The following is an 11649-nucleotide window of genomic DNA, read 5'->3' on the forward strand; positions in this document are numbered from 1 at the left end:
TATGCTTGAATTTGATGAAAATAACTTGAAGACATTTTGCCTCAAAAGCACTGCAGCATTATGCTTGAATTTGATGAAACTAACTTGAAGACATTTTGCCTCAAAAGCACTGCAGCATTATGCTTGAATTTGATGAAACTAACTTGAAGACATTTTGCCTCAAAAGCACTGCAGCATTATGCTTGAATTTGATGAAACTAACTTGAACACATTTTGCCTCAAAAGCACTGCAGCATTATGCTTGAATTTGATGAAACTAACTTAACACATTTTGCCTCAAAAGCACTGCAGCATTATGCTTGAATTTGATGAAACTAACTTGAAATGCATTTTGAATATGTGCCAATGTTCAAAATAAGAACTTGTCCATTTGTCCTGACAACGGAAAATGTGAAATATAGATATTACTTGCTGGCGGCAACAGCTGCAGCAACATCATCAACTTTTGCATTGATATTTCGTGTTATGAACAGTTTGTCACAAACTATAAGTTTTAGGTCAATGAAACGTGGTTTTAAGTTGCACCTATGGATGTTATTGCCATGTGCTAATTCAGCACAATTGTTGTTGGGTTTTTTAATCACCATTAATAGTAAAATGACATATGACAATTAATTCTAACACTTTTAAAATCTGTTATTTGAAAATGCCCTCCATTTTAACTGTAAATATGATGATGTCATTTCTTTTTTACCCAAGTTATATTTCTATTAAAAATATCTGAATTTAAGTCATGGTTCATGTTATGATTGTTTTACTAATTTGTTATTATAATTATTTCTGTTCAGATGTGAAGCAGATAGGGAAGATGCACTGAAGAAAATTAATGGTCACAGATGGAAAGAATCGCTTCTTGAAGCCAAGGTTTGTCAATAGTGTTTTTATTTATATCTAGACTTAATAATTTATACCTAGACTTTCATTTAAGTCTAGGCTTAATAATTTATATCTACACATTCATTTAAGTCTAGGCTTAATAATTTATATCTACACATTCATTTAAGTCTAGGCTTAATAATTTATACCTAGCCTTTCATTTAATCAGTGGTCACAGATGGATAGAATCGTTTCTTGAAGCCAAGGTTTGTCAATATCAGGGGCTCTGATGTCAATTGCTGTAGCTCTGATGTGAATTGCCGTAGCTCTGATGTGAATTGCCGTAGCAGATCTTGCCATGAAAATAATTTAAGTCAAGCGATTAACCCTTTCAGACTCGTTAACCCATTGTCTTCAAAGTGCCCCAGGAATTGATATATTTGACAGTTAAACAAAGGAGAGACAGATGTATTACTCTGAAGGTGGCAGTGGTGACAGTGCAAAAGGGAGAGACAGATGTATTACTCTGAAGGTGGCAGTGTAAAAGGGAGAGACAGATGTATTACTCTGAAGGAGGAAGTGGTGACAGTGTAAAAGGGAGAGACAGATGTATTACTCTGAAGGAGGAAGTGGTGACAGTGTAAAAGGGAGAGACAGATGTATTACTCTGAAGGAGGAAGTGGTGACAGTGTAAAAGGGAGAGACAGATGTATTACTCTGAAGGAGGAAGTGGTGACAGTGTAAAAGGGAGAGACAGATGTATTACTCTGAAGGAGGAAGTGGTGACAGTGTAAAAGGGAGAGACAGATGTATTACTCTGAAGGTGGCAGTGTAAAAGGGAGAGACAGATGTATTACTCTGAAGGTGGCAGTGTAAAAGGGAGAGACAGATGTATTACTCTGAAGGAGGAAGTGGTGACAGTGTAAAAGGGAGAGACAGATGTATTACTCTGAAGGTGGCAGTGTAAAAGGGAGAGACAGATGTATTACTCTGAAGGTGGCAGTGTAAAAGGGAGAGACAGATGTATTACTCTGAAGGTGGCAGTGTAAAAGGGAGAGACAGATGTATTACTCTGAAGGTGGCAGTGTAAAAGGGAGAGACAGATCTATTACTCTGAAGGAGGAAGTGGTGACAGTGTAAAAGGGAGAGACAGATGTATTACTCTGAAGGAGGAAGTGGTGACAGTGTAAAAGGGAGAGACAGATGTATTACTCTGAAGGAGGAAGTGGTGACAGTGTAAAAGGGAGAGACAGATCTATTACTCTGAAGGAGGAAGTGGTGACAGTGTAAAAGGGAGAGACAGATGTATTACTCTGAAGGAGGAAGTGGTGACAGTGTAAAAGGGAGAGACAGATCTATTACTCTGAAGGAGGAAGTGGTGACAGTGTAAAAGGGAGAGACAGATGTATTACTCTGAAGGAGGAAGTGGTGACAGTGTAAAAGGGAGAGACAGATGTATTACTCTGAAGGAGGAAGTGGTGACAGTGTAAAAGGGAGAGACAGATCTATTACTCTGAAGGAGGAAGTGGTGACAGTGCAAAAGGGAGAGACAGATGTATTACTCTGAAGGTGGCAGTGTAAAAGGGAGAGACAGATGTATTACTCTGAAGGAGGAAGTGGTGACAGTGTAAAAGGGAGATACAGATGTATTACTCTGAAGGAGGAAGTGGTGACAGTGCAAAAGGGAGAGACAGATGTATTACTCTGAAGGAGGAAGTGGTGACAGTGCAAAAGGGAGAGACAGATGTATTACTCTGAAGGTGGCAGTGTAAAAGGGAGAGACAGATGTATTACTCTGAAGGAGGAAGTGGTGACAGTGTAAAAGGGAGAGACAGATGTATTACTCTGAAGGCTGCAGTGGTGACAGTGTAAAAGGGAGAGACAGATCTATTACTCTGAAGGTGGCAGTGGTGACAGTGTAAAAGGGAGAGACAGATGTATTACTCTGAAGGCTGCAGTGGTGACAGTGTAAAAGGGAGAGACAGATGTATTACTCTGAAGGCTGCAGTGGTGACAGTGTAAAAGGGAGAGACAGATGTATTACTCTGAAGGCTGCAGTGGTGACAGTGTAAAAGGGATAGACAGATGTATTACTCTGAAGGTGGCAGTGGTGACAGTGTAAAAGGGATAGACAGGTGTATTACTCTGAAGGCTGCAGTGGTGACAGTGTAAAAGGGAGAGACAGGTGTATTACTCTGAAGGTGGCAGTGGTGACAGTGTAAAAGGGAGAGACAGATGTATTACTCTGAAGGCTGCAGTGGTGACAGTGTAAAAGGGAGAGACAGATCTATTACTCTGAAGGTGGCAGTGGTGGCAGTGTAAAAGGGAGAGACAGATGTATTACTCTGAAGGCTGCAGTGGTGACAGTGTAAAAGGGAGAGACAGATGTATTACTCTGAAGGCTGCAGTGGTGACAGTGTAAAAGGGATAGACAGATGTATTACTCTGAAGGCTGCAGTGATGACAGTGTAAAAGGGAGAGATAATAAATAATAGGTTATTTTTGTTATTTATAATTTTCACTTTCTTCCTTTAACAGAAAGCACAGCCATCAGCAGATCCTTTGTTGAAAAAGAGAAAACAGCAAGGTTTGTCGTTATTTGTTTCATCTCCATATAAAGTACTACATATACATGTACACATAGATATTATAACTTTGTTGAAAATGAGAAAACAGCAAGGTTTGTCGTTATTTGTTTCATCTCCATATAAAGTACTACATGTGTACATGTAAATATTATAGCATAAGACTACATTAATATGCCCACTAGCTTCTGTCTATAGGAGCACTTTATGCTACAAACTCATCTATTAATTGTGTTAATGAATCCACATGAAAGCTCGTAAAACATGTAAAATGCATTATCTTTTTACTTTATCTGGCTGAGAAATACTGAAGAATTTAAATGAAATCTAATAATGCAAGATTACAAAATGGGTGGTCTTTCAATTGATCAATATAACTTATTTGACAACAGCCTGAAAATGTACATGAATTCAAAGAATATTTTTGAATAACTGGATCTCTGTTTAAATTGGTTACACACATTTGAAAAATTTAGTATGCAAGGCAGTTATTTTTGGGAGATCTATACCTTGTTCAGCTAGACAGAGATACAAGAATACCAAACATAATATATTAATGATACTTTAAGATTTCTCAGATTTAAAGTTAAATATCTAAAAACTTCATTGCTTGTCTTGAAGTAAAGAATTTGTTTACTACAGCACTTTTGAAATGTTTTTGTTCTCGGCAACTTTTGCACCAAATATGAATAACAAAAAGCATCCCTTCAAGTTACAGTATTAATTTTTATCCAGCGGGGAAGAAACCTGCCATCATTGAAGATAAGAATCCAACTGATTCCATACACTAGGTGATGACAACAATTCAGATAGTCTTAAAAATGCGGACATTTACTGTTGTCTTATTATTTTATACTGAGATTCTCTCCATAATTTTGTAGAGGAAGGATCAGAATTATGCAGCAAGAAACTAAAACAAGAGCAACTAGATGACAACACACCACCAGATATCAGGTTGGTAGTCATGGTGATAGCTAGGTTCAACACACCACCAGATATCAGGTTGGTAGTCATGGTGATAACTAGGGTACAACAGATATCAGGTTGGTAGTTATGGTGTTAACTAGGGTACAACACACCACCAGATATCATGTTGGTAGTCATGGTGACAGCTAGGGTACAACACACCTCCAGATATCAGGTTGGTAGTCATAGTGACAGCTAGGATACAACACACCTCCAGATATCAGGTTGGTAGTCATGGTGACAGCTAGGGTACAACACACCTCCAGATATCAGGTTGGTAGTCATGGTGACAGCTAGGGTACAACACCCAGCCATATATCAGGTTGATAGTCATGGTGACAGCTAGGGTACAACACACCACCAGATATCAGGTTGGTGGTCATGGTGACAGCTAGGGTACAACACACCACCAGATATCAGGTTGGTGGTCATGGTGACAGCTAGGGTACAACACACCACCAGATATCAGGTTGATAGTCATGGTAACAGCTAGGGTACAACACACCACCAGCTATCAGGTTGATAGTCATGGTGATAAGTAAGGTACAACACACCACCAGATATCAGGTTGATAGTCATGGCGATAAGTAAGGTACAACACACAGGGCTTGCCTGATGCAGGTGTTACTCCCCCGGACAGACAACTGGACTCGGTGAAGAAGATTTAATAGGGTTCTTTATTCCGAAGAATAGGTTAAATATAGTCGTAACAAACCCTATAAGCAAAAATGGCATTATTAAAATACATTCACAACTATACATAAACAGTCTTAAAACACCATATTAAAACACATTAAAATATATATAAATACACTCTGCAGTCTAGTTATTATCTACAGATAATAGCAAATTGCTTAAACAAAATATACAACCATACACTGAGCAATATTTAACATCGCTAAAGTAAACATCAAATATAGGCATAATACACAGTGCAGAATTACCCTATGTTAGACGACTGAACATTAATCAATTGCCGGTAATCTTAAGTCATTATTTACAGCAAACAATTACACATATGCAGACCTTCGTTTTTGATGGGCGCGAGCGCTAACACGCCCGTCAACCCCGTCAACTCAATCTGACGGGCGCGAAATAATGCCCCCCTAAATTGAACAAATCACGCTTGTATTTTTTTTTTAATTTTTTAACTCTGCCATTTTAATTGTTTATTGAATCCAATCCACAACGCCACAAACCTTTCCATTCTGTTCACAATGAACTTCCTAGAATATATTTTATAAATTGAAACATGATTGGTTGGTTATCTTTACACTGAGCCAATCAGCTAGGAGTTCACTTATTATTAAGATCTCGTCAGTTTTGTTTTGTTTTGTTTAATTTCGTACAATGCAGGTAATGATCGCAAAATTTATTTTACACTGTCGTCGTTTTGATCACGTACAGGAAAAATAATAGGTGCGTTGTCCAATAATTCTATTATGTGTATAATGTTTATACATGTTGATATCACAGTAAACGCGTACACCAACAACAAACGAATTTAGTAAAGCACATTTTGTTTTTGTTAATAGCATAGCGACGTACTCCAGACATTTCTACTTTCTGTTTCACGATACTGCCACGTGATTTAAAGCCAAGAAGATTGACCTTGGTAGAGTCAGATTTCAAGTACATGTGATCGGTTGATGGGCACCTGAAACAAACACACCGATTTAATTTCAACTCAGTAATTCCAATTTACCAAGTGTAAAGCATGTATATTTTAAAATTAAATTTACATTACGTTTCTTTGTTTGTTTGTTTTTGTTTTGTTTAATGGGTTGCTATGATTCGAGTGTATAATAAATGACGTGTTAACTACAGTACACCGAAAATGAAAGCTAATCCTGTTTGTAAAAAAATATATTTATAAAAATGGTAGTAAGATATATTTGGGTAGAAAACAATAGATGTTGACATTTTCTCTGTTATGACGGGGGGGTTTGTTTTTTTTTTTTTTTTTTTTTTTTTTAAATAAAGAATTTGCTGGTACATAACATGTATATTATGATATCATGATAAATGTGATAACCCTGTGCCATGTGGTTGTTACACTTTTACATTCAGTTCACAGGTTTGTGTCCATGGAGAAATCATATCATTCTGCGATGAAAACCTAAATTATTGTACTTGTTTTAAATAAAACAGAATACGCACAAACAAATCAGTTTCAATACCTTATTCATAAATAGTCAACAGATTATCATGATTCAGAAAAAAGAAAGAAAGAAAGGTTTTATTTAACGATGCACTCAGCACGTTTTGTTTACGGTTATATGGCGTTGGACATATGGTTAAGGACCACACAGATATTGATAGAGAAACCCGCTGTCACCACTTCATGGGCTACTCTCTTCGATTAGCAGCAAGGGATCTTTTATATGCACCATCCCACAGACAGGGTAGTACATACCACGGCCTTTGATATACCAGTCATGGTGCACTGGCTGGAACGAGAAATAGTCCAATGGGCAATCATGATTCAGAATTGTAATGCAACATGATATGCATATAATACATAAGAAATCGATAAATATTGTGTTCATGGTGTTTCTTTTTCTTGTGTAAGACTGCAATGGCCCATTCCTTCATCTTTGAGAATAACCATCATATTAGTTAAATTAGGATATTTATTTTGAAAACACAAAACATTAACCCTTAAGATGTTTAATTTAGAAATCATTACTCCTCAAACTTAATCATGTTCATGGGTGCAATTCCTCTCGGTCTCTTGCCTCTAATTCTAATTATTTTGAGGGGTGCGATTTCCCCCTCTGCATTTTGAGGTGTGTGATTTCCACCCACCCCCCCACCCCACCCCACCCCCCACGCCTGAATTCTAATACTTACATTAATTCAATTTTATTTCTTTATCAAAGTAAATATTAATTGAAGTAGTTATTTATTTAAACCTTATTTGTAATTTATAAACTCTACTTTATATATGTTAGTGAAATAGTAAAGTGAATTAGAAAAGTAGAAATATAACTCACCAATTATCCCAGTATCGGTTAAAGGCAGATTGAGAGTGGCTAGCTTGTGCAGTTCGTGACATGTGAAAGAATGTCAGGTGAGTGACAACGAATAGCTACCAACTGGGTCAAACACAGCTGGCCAGTCTATTGGTTGATTGTCACGGTCCCTGGTCAGAGGTCAATTGTTTAGACAGGTAAAAGAAAGAAATGTTATATTTAACAATGCACTCAACACATTTTATTTACGGTTATATGGCGTCAGGCATATGGTTATGGACCACACAGATTTTAAGAGGAAACCCGCTGTTGCCACTACATGGACTACTCTTTCCGATTAGCAGCAAGGGATCTTCCCACAGGCAGGATAGCACAAACCATGGCCTTTGTTGAACCAGTTATGGATCACTGGTCGGTGCAAGTGGTTTACACCTACCCATTGAGCCTTGCGGAACACTCTCAGGGTTTTGAGTCGGTATCTGGATTAAAAATCCCATGCCTCAACTGGGATCCGAACCCAGTACCTACCAGCCTGTAGACCAATGGCCTAACCACGACACCACCGAAGTCGGTTTAGACAGGTAAATGCATGTCCCTACAGCTTCTAGCCAAAGGTTTAGGTGGATGTGTTTTGTGTATACTAAATCATTAAAACAATAAAACCCACATGGTTACACACGGTTAAGTCTATTTCTCGTTCCAGCCAGTGCACCACGACTGGTATATCGAAGGCTGTGGTATGTGCTATCCTGTCTGTAGGATAATGCATATAAAAGATCCCTTGCTACTAATGGAAAAAACGTAGGTGGTTTCCTCTCTAAGACTAAAGTGTCAAAATTAGCACATGTTTGACATTCAATAGCTGATGATTAACAAATCAATGTGCTCTTGTGGTGTCACTCAGCAAAACAAACGTTTGTTATTAATATGTGTGTGTTATTAATATGTGTGTGTGTTTGGTTCAGAGGGTGGCTAAAATAGTTGGACGTATAAACTGAGCCTCCAAAGTCGGTGAAAATGCTAGGGAGTGGGGCAAGTTCCGGGCATGCTATTATAAAGATATTGTGCAGGGTATGCACTTGGGATTTATTTTTGGCTGGCCTATCGGGCCACTCACAGCAGCACTTTGACTTGCCCGTACAACTTTTGAATGGTCCACAACCGAATTTCGTTAAAAAAAGAACTTACTTAAATTGCACTTTAAAAACATGTTATCATATCAAACAAACAATAATAACAACACAAAAGAAGGAAACAGAACTTGTTTTAGTTTTATTACAAACTGTTGTAATTAAATTATAATTATTATGTTGTCATGGAACCCACACAATGAAACATTTGGAAAGTTTTACCAAGGATCAGTCTTGGAATGGATAATCACTATTTAGTTATGAAACTGATAATAACAACAACAATATTTCTAAACCATACAAAGTAAATCACTATTATAACGTAGTAGAATATTGTGTCAGTATCATACAATAATGTGAGCCAGTATCAAACGGGGAACTAATTACAAAACCTGACTGTTTAGAAATCTGCACAGACTCGATGGGCAGATTAAAAGTTTAACCAATAAATACTATTACATTTTGGAACAAGTTAGAACATATACTTCATCTATTGTTCTGTTGATAATAATAAGTGTGACTGACACAGATTAATGATAATCATTGTTTACACCACATCAAGAGAAGTATAACACAATATCTTAACAAAGTCACAAACACAGCACTGACCTCAGATGAACTTTGGTTCCTTGTCTGATGACTAAAACACACTGGACACTCAGTGTGTCAAAACATATTCTGGCTCTCGAGTTCCCCAAAACAGGCTGCAGCCTTTTATAGGCGGACATGAAAGTTAACGGTTTTGTGATAGGAAACAGATACGTCTTTGCTCCAAAATAATATTTAATTCAATAAATAGAAATTGTGTTTTAGTGAGAATATTTGAATAAGCATAACAACTTCACTACTATTGCACCCACACAAACAACTAAACTACAGTTAGAAAGGTCTCACATGGTTGAATAACTCATCTAAAAAGTTAATCTTATAAATGTCATATACTTAATGCCATCAATTATTATCAAACAATGTCACTGTAATAAAGAAACAATATAAAACATCTAATGTTAACCCTACAAACAACAACTGCATATCCTAACCTTTGTGTTATATCTTTAGCTCTGTATGTCTGGTACAAGAATCTATTTATTTGTAATAAAGAAACAATATAAACATCTAATGTTAACCCAACAAACAACAACTGCATATCCTAACCTTTGTTATATATCTTTAGCTCTGTATGTCTGGTACAAGAATCTATTTATTTGTAATAAAGAAACAATATAAAACATCTAATGTTAACCCTACAAACAACAACTGCATATCCTAACCTTTGTGTTATATCTTTAGCTCTGTATGTCTGGTACAAGAATCTATTTATTTGTAATAAAGAAACAATATAAAACATCTAATGTTAACCCTACAAACAACAACTGCATATCCTAACCTTTGTTATATATCTTTAGCTCTGTATGTCTGGTACAAGAATCTATTTATTTGTAATAAAGAAACAATATAAAACATCTAATGTTAACCCTACAAACAACAACTGCATATCCTAACCTTTGTGTTATATCTTTAGCTCTGTATGTCTGGTACAAGAATCTATTTATTTGTAATAAAGAAACCATATAAAACATCTAATGTTAACCCAACAAACAACAACTGCATATCCTAACCTTTGTTATATATCTTTAGCTCTGTATGTCTGGTACAACAATCTATTTATTTGTAATAGGAAAGATCAGTGTAAGACTCGCACATGCACAGGCAATGATAGCTGTTGTAAACATGGTTTGCTGTGACGATCGGGTGTTTGGTATAGTATACTCTGTATATTCCGTAAGAAACGAAAATGTTCCAACACAGTGTAACTTCGGAAAACCTCAGGCTTGTGAACAAAACCTTTCTGTGAAAACATAGCGTAGCGGAATGTGACGAGTTGTTCCGATTGTAACTAAATGGCAGGTAAAGACGGACATTACCGAGGTGTTCCGATTGAACCTACAAATATATTTATGTGGCCAAGGTTTTCCGAATATGTAATCAAAACTGGCCGAGGCATTCTGAATGGTAGACTGTTCGATAGACTGTGGAAGTGGTCGCTATTATGTCCTATATGGGTTTGGTTGTGCAGATACTAATAGGAAACCAGTTGAAAACAATAAATAAAAAATAACTTTCCAATCTCTTACAAACATTAGTTATTTGCATTTTGATACATAATACAATATGCAGTAATTTTTGGTCGTGATAAGGTTTCGACTTGCCCGATGCTATTTTGACTTGCCATGGGTGATCGGGTGACGACTTGCCCGATGCTATTTTGACTCGCCATGGGTGATCGGTTGACCGTAAAGTGCACACTCTGGTCTATAGGCTGGCGGGCTAGTAAATTTTAGTTGGTTCTGGTCCGGCGGGCTAGTGAAATATTTTCCATTTCTGCACCCCTGGTTTTGTCAGATCTGTCATCTTGTATTTTGTTTGGTTTTCTCTCTAGTTATATTTCTTATTAGCTTCACTAACCTTACATTAATCTTTCTAATTCAAGAATTTGAAGAACCTTACATAGCCAAGTATTTATCATTTATGAAATGTAGTCTGAGACCCTTCTATAAATTAATAGTTTTGGAAAATTACTTGAGTAATGTCAGAAATAACGGAGATAACCAAGTGTGCGACCAATCAGAATTACTAGGTAATTATAATTGACCAATGAACAGGTGGATGATCTGAGGGGCAGTGCTGGTCATGGAGTGACCTCAATTAGAATCACTTCAGTTTTTAGCTCCAACTGCTGTAAATAAGAATTTGAGTTCACCATTCATATATTATTAAGTTTTTAGCTCCAAACTTATGTAGGTAAGAATTTGAGTTTCCCATTTGTATATATTATTAAATTTTTAGCTCCAACTTGTGTAGATAAGAATTTGAGTTCTCCAGCTCGTATATTATTTTTTACCTTCAATTTGTGTAGGTAAGAATTAAATTCTCTGGCTCATATTTAGAAAGCTATAATGTATTTCTGATTTACAAAATTATATTTTATTTTTATTTACAAAGTTATACATGTATTTCTGAGTTATAAATATGTTAGGTCATACATACTTGACCCATTCATTTATTCAGAAGAAGGATCCTCCACCTCAAGTGTGAGCACTGTCAGTTTAGTTTGACGGTATGCCATATTTTGGTGGAGTGCAATCACCTGAAGAAAACTAGAAAAGAAATGTGATG

General features: G+C 36.6%; 1 long non-coding RNA gene across 1 annotated transcript; it reads left to right on the forward strand.

Moving 5' to 3' along the window:
* The first annotated feature begins 449 nt into the window (after positions 1 to 449).
* LOC121367334 lies at positions 450 to 6118 on the forward strand. Its single transcript, XR_005957367.1, has 4 exons — positions 450 to 864; positions 3355 to 3403; positions 4283 to 4355; positions 5903 to 6118. It is a non-coding gene; the product is annotated as an uncharacterized LOC121367334 (long non-coding RNA).
* The last annotated feature ends 5531 nt before the right edge of the window (positions 6119 to 11649 follow it).

This window comes from Gigantopelta aegis, chromosome 3, assembly GCF_016097555.1.
Source record: "Gigantopelta aegis isolate Gae_Host chromosome 3, Gae_host_genome, whole genome shotgun sequence".
NCBI lineage: Eukaryota > Metazoa > Mollusca > Gastropoda > Neomphalida > Peltospiridae > Gigantopelta > Gigantopelta aegis.